At 38.3% G+C, this 8,009-nt stretch overlaps 1 pseudogene; it reads right to left on the bottom strand.

The window, feature by feature from the left end:
* Positions 1-1,888: 1,888 nt before the first annotated feature.
* Positions 1,889-3,619, bottom strand: LOC148998580 (tetrahydroberberine oxidase pseudogene; annotated as a pseudogene).
* Positions 3,620-8,009: the final 4,390 nt, after the last annotated feature.

Here is an 8,009-nt window from a genome sequence, read left to right as displayed (position 1 = left end):
GGGATGGTCTTCCTAGATATGCCCTATCTTCGCAAGACTACCGTCCTTCGTGGAAGCTTGGCACGCTTAGTTTGCTGAGCTATAGAACATCTTTGGCCAAACTCAAACACAATCAACTAGAAGATACAGAACAATCAAATTAATGAAATAAGCATGGTTCATCAAAGAAAAGGAACTAGCTACTCATTATCACAAAGTTCATAAGAAAAATAAAGATGAAACATAGGGAGAGAGAGAGAGAGAGAGAGAGAGTCTCCCACACACAATGAATCCCCCTCTTTACCCATAGATTTGACCTTTATTCTTTCGGAGTTTGGAAAAACTCAAAACTGGAATGTTGTAGATATTTTCAATATCGTTCTATAGCATCTTGAATCACCAAAATCAAAACTCATACGAGAGAGATAACCAAAATACTGAAGGTAGGTTTGTTTACCCGATTTTCAGATTTATTATCAATTTTGTTCCTTAGACCTCCACCTGTTTCCAATTTGACTAAGATCTTACTTTTCATGATTTCTTGGGCAGTAAGATTGAATGCCATGATTTAAAATCCACAAATATCTAAAATATTTGCCAAATTTACTCCATATTATCTCTAATAACCAAATCACCTTATTCCTGAAAAATACACAAAAATACTCTATTAGCTCTCTTTAATTAAATAAGTGTGGGATATTAAATCAAATAAATAATGGTAAATACATGCTTATCAGATCCTCATTCCAAAACCCTCAACTCTCAGGCATTGGTGGCAGAGCTACAGATCACAATTTGCAAGTCATTTTTGCTTATGGACAGGGTACAGGGAAACAGGAGTCTTCGGTAGCGGAAGCTCAGGCAATCCACAAAGGCCTTCTACCGGCTCTCGATCTTCACATCTCCCATATTCATGTATAGAGTGATAATCAAACTCTAATGTCTTTCCTTAGATGCGCCCTACTTGGAAAATATCACACTTTATCTCAGACATCCTTCATCTAACAACCTCCTTTGATGCATGCATTTTCTCGCATATACATCGAGAGGCCAATTATGCAGCTGGCGAAATCGCCAAAGAAGTAGCCAAGATCCAAGATTGGTTTAACTATCATCATTCCCTACCCCCTTTTCTGTCTTGGGTTTTACTGTTTGATTATCTACGTTGTAAGTTGCTTTGTGGCTTCCTTTTAGATATATAACACTTCTCCATTTCTGACAAAAAAAAAAAAAAACTCATCCCTTTTATTGATATGTGGTTAAAGTTGGTAGGTAAGTTAGAACTTGTAATACATTGCTATAAGTATAGAAGTCCATAAACGACATACACATGCGTATTCAGTTCACATCAAAAAATCCTTCCAAGTCAGCTTCTTTCACTTTTCTCTGACAACATCATTTTCTTCATCTCCTCGCCCCCCCCCCCCCCCTTCCTTGAGTAGTCATGTGTAAAAGGAGCGGGCATCAAAAAATCCTTCCAAGTCAGCTTCTTTCACTTTTCTCTGACAACATCATTTTCTTCATCTCTGCCCATTCCCCCCCCCCCCTCCTTGAGTAGTCATGTGTAAAAGGAGCGGGCATGCCTTGATACAATGGTCAATGGATCACAGATGTAATCTAACATCAAGTATCAAAACAGTCTCTTAGCTAAAATTGCTGCCTAAGTTGCATTGGAAAACTGTTACTTAACTAATCAATGCTTGTGAGGATGCAGGTTCCATGAGGCTTAGACAACAATCCCTTCCCCAGTAGACATGTAATCAACGGAATACCATCTACACTGTTAACATCTAGGCCATTCCCTTCTCACTAGGTTGGACCCGGTTCAACTATTGACAAACCCTTACTGAACCAATTCCTAAATCACATAAAGTAACTGCCAACACATACTCACATTTATTACAACGCACATTTAAAAAAATATATAAATATAGAAGTACTAAACTACCCTATCTAAACATGTTCATGACCCCTTCGATGACTTTATTCCATTTTTTCTTTCCTACTATTACTAAGGGACCTTATTAATTAATAAGGCCACCCTCTACATGTATGTTCAATGGTGGAATGCTCTGCTCATTTCTGAAGAAATTGCCTGGATCAGTCATGCTCTTGACATGCACCAAGCGATTGAAGTTGTTCTTGAAATACTTAGAACCCCAAGCCCTAGCATTAGAATAGCTTGTTTGTCCAACAACATTCTTGCCCAGATCAAGATCCCTATAATTGAGGTATGAAGCTCTTGGGTTTTTGGAAGCATAAGGAGCCATGAAGTCATACAGCTTTCTAACCCAAGCTATATGTTTTTCAGCTTGTGGGTTTTCTTGTTCTGTCCATCTTGCAACGTATTGAATGCTGTATATGTTTCCAGCCCTGTGTGGGAAAGGAATTGCAGATTCTGAAATGTTATTCATTCTTCCACCAAAAGGAAGGAAGAACATCAAGAATGTATCTCCTGCTAGTAGTGTTTTCCATAGAGCTTCCAATCCACTTTCTGGTATTGGCTCCCTGACGAAGTCCGATTTGGCCTTGAAGTAGCCTTTGAATTGTGGTGTTCTGTCAAGTAACGTCTCGATTGGTTCGCCATTGGTGTAGCCCCCGAAATAAAGTACAGATTGGATCCAAGACATCTCCTTCATGTCCTTGCTTGTAACACCCAATTCTGGGAAGCTTTTGGTGATCAATGGAAGGTATTGTTTGGCACTACCAAGGAACAGAGAATTGAATGCTACCAGTATTGTTTTGTTCCCATTCTTATTGGTAGTAGGAAGAATGGAAACTCTGATGAAGACTTCTTCTGGTAGCTTATCAATAACTTGTTGATATTTATAGAGAACCTGGGTAGCACCATCTTCTATTGTTTTTGAAACACCAAAAACAGTGACAGTAGATGGAACAGGAACAAGACTAATCTGGTATGAGATTAGAACACCAAAGCTTGCAGCACCACCTCCTCTGATTGCCCAAAAGAGATCTTCCCCCATGGTTGCTCTGGTGAGGATTCTTCCCCTATAATCCACCATTCGAGCATCGATGATATGATCAGCAGCAATACCATATTTTCTCACCAGGGTACCAAACCCACCTCCACTGAAGTGTCCTCCAACACCTATGGTAGGACAAAGTCCTGCTGAGAAACCAAGATTCTTATTTTTCTGTGCAATTGTATAATAGACTTCACCAAGAAGTGCACCAGACTGAACCCATGCAGTGTTATCCTCTGTACTGACATTGATTGCTCTTAGATTCCTCATGTCAAGCATAACAAATGGAGCATCTGCCACGTACGAAAGGCCTTCGTAATCGTGTCCACCGCTTCGAACTCGGAACTGTAAACCATATCTTCTGGAGCAATAAACAGTTGCTTGGATGTGGGATTCCTCCTTGGCTGTAACAATGAGCAGAGGTTTTGATTTTGGAGAGGAATAGCATCTGAGGTTGTCAACCTTGGATTCTAAGATTTCTGAATAAGAAGAATTGGTTCTAGTGTAGATTGGAACATAGGATTGAGAATGGGCAGAGAGGCATTTGAGAAAGTTGCTTGATTGGTCTGGGTGTGAAACTGCAACTACAGAGGAAATCAAAAACAGAAACGCAGAAAGTACAGAAGATAGAGCAGAGAGTGGTGACTTAATCATCCTTGCTGACCTTCCTCGATCTGTTTCTAATGAGAAGGATTTGCTTCTTATAAATAGATCTACCTTGAGTTCTGGGGATTGTTCTTCTCTTCGTTCAAGTCATGGTTGATTTTCTTTCAACAAAATATTAATGTTGGGTCCCATTAGGGGAAGCTATCTTGGGGTTCAAATTGAGTGAGAGTAATTAATGGACAACTAAATCCCCAAACAGTATCTAAACTAACGTGGAGTACAATATGGATGTGGTGGCTGTACCAATTCTATATTGTGGTCTGAAATAAACTTCAAATACCTGTGGGCTGTGGCTTGTGAGTGGCTCTCCTTTTATGTGCTCAAACAGAAATTTTCTAATGAAAGTGGTCAGTTTGATAAGTTTGGTTTGTTATATGTGCTTTGGGTTGTTATTTATTTGTGAAATTTAAAAGTAACCGCAAGCGCATGGTATCGTGTAGCTAACGAGTCGATCTCAGGGAGATATGCCACTTAGAATTCAACTTCTTAATAGTAATGCGAGAGTGGAATGATTCAATTTTTGTTAAACTAATTAACTAAACTAAACGATCCTAATCCATACATCTAATGCTATCGAATTAAAATGAAAAATAAAGCAAACACAATCAATGCATAAATAAAAAACAGCAAAAAAATGCGAACAATAAAACTAAAAGGAATAGGTAAGTAATCCGAGTGTCAGCTCTGGATCGAGGGAAAGGGAGTATAATAATAATGACTTTGACCATGAACCCTTTGCCGTAGCTTACAGTCCACCGATCGAGGGAATGAATGTTAGAGAAAAAGAAATTGCAGAAAGTAAATTGCAGAAAGTAAAATGGAAACCTTAACCAAAGAGAGGCGACTGTAGGCATCTCTGATTAAGGACCCAGGGGAAGGGAGAACAATAAATAAATTCAAAAAGTAAATTGCAGAAAGTAAAAAGGAAGTCTCAACCAAAGAGAGGCACAACTGTAGGCATCTCTGATCAAGGATCCAGGGGATGGGAGAACAATAAGTAAATGCTGAAAGTAAATCCTAAATTAAGAATATGGAGGGGTAGATAGAAGCGGGAATGGAGGGAGGAGAGAAGATTAATAAAGAAGGTTACTTACTTGTGAATTGAACAAATGATTCGAGTCTCAACCAACTCTAACAATCAGATCTAGATCTAAAACGATATAAATCCGCAATTGCTAGACCCAGAGAAAAATGAATCTAAAAACTTGAAACTTGAACTTGAATTGCATTACATAAATTAAACCTAAACATTCAATCTAGAAATTAAAATCTCAAAATGCAAGCAAATAAAACTAAAGAAAACCTAAATAAACTGAAGAGAGAATAAAAAATGCTTCTACTAAGCTCTAGAACACCTTCCCTTTTGATGGAGTATGCTCTCCTTTTATAGAGTTTACATGAGATACGAAGCAAGACTGAATTTGAATAAAACTCATGGTTTGTATCTGACTCAACCAATTAGGATTTTGATGTACTAATCGCACCAACTTAGAGAGATCAGATGCATAATTCCACCGTTGGATTTGAGGTTTAAGTAGTCGTGAAGCTCTCCTCCAAAAATCAGCACGATCAGATATCGGATGACCGTTTGATGAAGGGTTTGATCGAAACTAGACTGAGGCATTCAAAAACGGGATTTTTCCTCTTTTTCTTTCTGAGTATAATTATTTTTCCTCTTTTTCTTTCTTTAATTAAATCCAAGATAGGAAATAAAATATTGAGGTATGCAAGGACTCTTTTCAATTTGGACTCTCTCAATAATATCTTTGTAGATTTGATTTAAAATCTCAGCCGTAGATCAAATTTGCCTTCTTTATCTCTTCAATATTTTGGAGTTGGCTCATAATCACACATCTCTAGCTCATCATGCTCCAGATCAGACCCATTTTAGCATTTGATCATTTGAATGGACTTCTTGACGTGTAAAATAGTATGATTCAAGCGCAAAACTCCAAATATTTACTTAAATCTTGAAAAGTCCTAAAATCTGCAAAAACAACATAAAACCCAAGATAACTCCACTCTAAGTGTATAAAATGCATGCTTTATACCCTAAGATTTCACACATAAATGTGCTCATCAGATTCCACCACACTTAGACTAAGCTTGTCCTCAAGCAAAAATTAAAGAAAAATACAAATGCAGGTAAGAAACTAGTGCAACAAAATAAATCCTAACTCACTTTTGTAGGAATCACAGTTACACTTAGCATGTGCAACAGGCTTTTAAACCACTAGGTTACCCCTAGAGGACGAGTTTTGTCTCGTGGATGTTTGCAGTGAATGTACATCCAAAATTCCAATTTTAGCTCAAAATAAAACATTGCAAATTCCAACTCTAACAATTGGTAAGTACTTATACAGAATCAATAGCTATGACAATTTTTCTCACCATTGATTTAAGATCCCCCACACTTGAACTTTATTACCCCATATTGATTCTTGAGACAAAGCATATATCTCAATCAAAGACTCACCTTATATCTTTCAAGTACACCTCTCCTTTAAGCAAAACCACTCATATAGTAAGGGGACCAAGGACTAAGGTTTTGAAGTATTTTTGACCAAACAATTTTACCAAAGCATTGATGACACTTGTATTTATCTCTCTTTTTTCTTTTGAGTAGTGAACTCTACTTTACTCCACTACGGTTGGCTTGAATGACATGGTGGAGCAAACACCATAAACCCAAGTTACTTTGTAGCTTTGCTTTGCATATGCCCACATAGACAGTGATGCGAGAGTTCTTTTCAATAATCTCCTCCTAAGAGTTTCGATCAAGTCACCTCGATTCCTGAGTCGGAGTGCACTGTCTAGTTCCAAGGAATTCAACTTTTACTTTCTACTCTTTTTTTTTCTTTTTCTTCTTCTTTTCTTTTCTTTTTTCATGCCATACACAAAATTGATCTCAACTTCTAGCCAAAGAAACAAGGACCCACAAAACTCATAGATGGTCCAACGCCTTAAGTTAAGGGTCTTTTATTTTTCTAAGGAAAGTCCTATCTGAACATATATACAAGTTACCTTCCTCTCAACAGGGTTTTTATGTGTTCACAATGGGTACCAAAATCACTCTCATTTCACATATCATTGCAATTGAAAAAATATGTATACTAACCAAAGTCAAAGTTAAAATCTACAACGAAGCTATACCCCCCCCCCCACACTTAAGTAATGCAATGTCCTCAATGCATGCATGCTAAACAAGGAAGACAAATGAGGGGTATACCTTTCAGTCAAGATATGCTTATCATGGGAAGCTTTAGGTGGCGTTTGGTTCCGCAATTCCCTGGAATTAGATTCCAGGGAATCATGAGTCTAACAAAAAAACGTGTTTGGTTTAAAAATGAGTCTGATTCTAAGGGGATCATGAATCAGCTCGGATCCACGTTTTTGCCTAAAAAATCAAATCCACTGGAAACCACCTCTTGAGGTGGTCTCCAAATAGACTCATCGTTTCGAAGCTGGGGTATAAATATGATTGACTCACTTTCAGAATCACTTTTATCGTGAAATTTTCTCAACACCTCTTCGTCTCTGCTAGGGCTTCCGTTCCGTCATTGTCATCGTCGAGCAGCTTGTTGATCTCCAGCTTCGAGGGCTCAAATTTTCTCAACACCTCTTCGTCTCTGCTAGGGCTTCCGCTCCGTCATCGTCATCGTCGAGCAGCTTGTTGATCTCCAGCTTCGAGGGCTCAGCTTGTCTCAACACCTCTTTGTCTCTCGCTAGGGTTCCGTCATCGTCGGGCGGCTTGTTGCTCCAACTCGAGGGCTCGTTTCGTCGTCGAGCACTGGTGTTTTGTTGAGCTCCATCGGTTTTTTTCTAGCTTCATTCACCCCATTTCTGCAGGTAACATCTCTCTCTTATATGCCTTCACTGCAATCTATGATTTATTCTTTGTTAAGCTCTAATGTCCTGTTATCCGATCCATTGTTTGGTTTTGGCTTGCGGTTGCATCTTTCATGGACCAATCAACCATTATCCGGAGAACCTCCAGCCATTAAAGAGCACATATTTAAAAGTAGATGTCATTGATTTGCTACTTTTCAGCTACAAACTTCTGTGATTTCTTTTTCCATTTTCTTTTGTTTTGTCTTCTACCTTGTTAGATTACTATGGTTTGCCCATCCTTGGCTTGGATATAGCTCTGTCATTCTAAGACAGTTTTGTCAAATCAACTCCATGGTGTGCAGAAAACTCCATCTGTATTAGTCTCCTGTGAGTAGGGATGACAATCTGAATTGTGATTTTTTATTCCCACCTATATCCATGTTGATTGAGTATCTGATTTAAGTAGTGTACATCAATGTACAAAGATCTGACTGGAGACCTTTCTTCTACATGAATATCGATATTGGTTATGGTTTTTTTCTTTTCAGA

The sequence above is a fragment of the Hakea prostrata genome, unplaced genomic scaffold (genome assembly GCF_041222555.1).
Source record: "Hakea prostrata isolate BN-2017 unplaced genomic scaffold, UWA_Hpros_2 contig_278, whole genome shotgun sequence".
NCBI classification, from domain to species: Eukaryota; Viridiplantae; Streptophyta; class Magnoliopsida; order Proteales; family Proteaceae; genus Hakea; species Hakea prostrata.
Note: the sequence above shows the minus strand (reverse complement) of the source record. Positions and strands in the feature narration are given on the sequence as shown.